Raw genomic sequence first — 1,323 nt, 5'->3', positions numbered from 1 at the left:
CGCCCATCTCTGGCGGCTGGAAGCCTGCAGTTGAGAGGAATTGGCAGGTCAGGGCAGTCCGGCCTCCTTCCTCTTCTCCGCTGTGCTCCCAGGTCCCTGCGGCTTGATCGTGACCTCACCAGCCTTAATGGACGACAGGGGACTGCCACGGCCGAGAAAACCGGGCACTTAGTCCCTGCCACCTGGCTCTGGAGGGCGAAGGGCTTTCCGTCTTGGGCAAAAGACGGTTGGCCAGACCATGACTCCACCAGGACTGCTAACCACGGCTTCCATGCCTGGCCTGCACACTTGTATACATAAGCACTTTATGTATATGGCCATAAGCATGCTGAAGACGGCTAGAAAACCTCCTAGGATGAAACCATCTCCATCCCATCCGGCAACCTGCCCAACCCCTCAGGCTCTGGCATTCATGAACTGTCAGTCTCCTCACTGAACATTCTTGTCACCTTCTTGCTCTAACCAGAACCCAGCTCTCCTGTGGCCCTTCCTAGTGGGTAAATCTCCTAGCTCGGGGGTGGGCAAACTTTTTGACTCGAGGGCCACAATGGGTTCTTAAACTGGACCGGAGGGCCGGAACAAAAGCATGGATGGAGTGTTTGTGTGAACTAATATAAATTCAAAGTAAACATCATTACATAAAAGGGTACGGTCTTTTTTTTTTTTTAGTTTTATTCATTTCAAACGGGCCGAAGCGGGCTGTAGTTTGCCCACGGCTGTCCTAGCTCCTTGGTGTTGCTTCCAGACAACTCTCCCTTCTCCAGTGTCCTTAGCTATGAGCCTTTTCATCGGAGTAGATGGTACCCTCCTTGGAAGCCATCTGCTGTCTCAGATCACTATTCCTCACTTCTCCATGATTTTAGCTTCAGGATCACTGCCACTCCCCCTGCTGCCAAATTCATTCTTGGTGACTTCCATATCCAGGGAGGTGATCCTTCCAAACGCCACCCCTGCCTCTCTGACCAGCTCTCCCTCTCCTCTCAGCCCCTCCCTCCCATGGTCACTCTGAGCCCTTGTCTCAATGGCAGCCTCTTCAGAATTTCAATCTTAGGCATCTCTCTCCTCCCTTCACCTCTCTTTCCAGCTCTCTCCCTCCAGAGTCTCAAATCCCCACAATCCTTCCAAACCACGGTGATCTCCCATCCTCGGTGCCTACCTCCTTTTCGCTTCCCCTCACTCCTCAAGTCCTCAGTTTTTCCTAATCATTTACATTATTTGATTAATCATTAATAACACTAGAGGCCCGGTGCACAAAAATTTGTGCACTGGGGGTGTGTGTGTCCCTCAGCCCGGCCTATGCCCTCTTGCAGTCTGGGACCCCTT

General features: G+C 52.2%; 1 long non-coding RNA gene across 3 annotated transcripts in view; it reads right to left on the bottom strand.

The window, feature by feature from the left end:
- The window catches only part of LOC106724725, a 28,613-nt gene continuing 27,290 nt past the window's right edge, over positions 1-1,323 (bottom strand). For all 3 annotated transcript variants that reach the window (XR_001360560.1, XR_001360559.1, XR_001360561.1), the window contains one exon: positions 1-24. This is a non-coding gene — a long non-coding RNA (uncharacterized LOC106724725). The remainder of the gene's footprint in view (positions 25-1,323) is intronic.

The sequence above is a fragment of the Myotis brandtii genome, unplaced genomic scaffold (genome assembly GCF_000412655.1).
Source record: "Myotis brandtii unplaced genomic scaffold, ASM41265v1 scaffold947, whole genome shotgun sequence".
Classification (NCBI taxonomy): Eukaryota; Metazoa; Chordata; class Mammalia; order Chiroptera; family Vespertilionidae; genus Myotis; species Myotis brandtii.
This window is presented reverse-complemented; position numbering and strand designations above follow the sequence as displayed.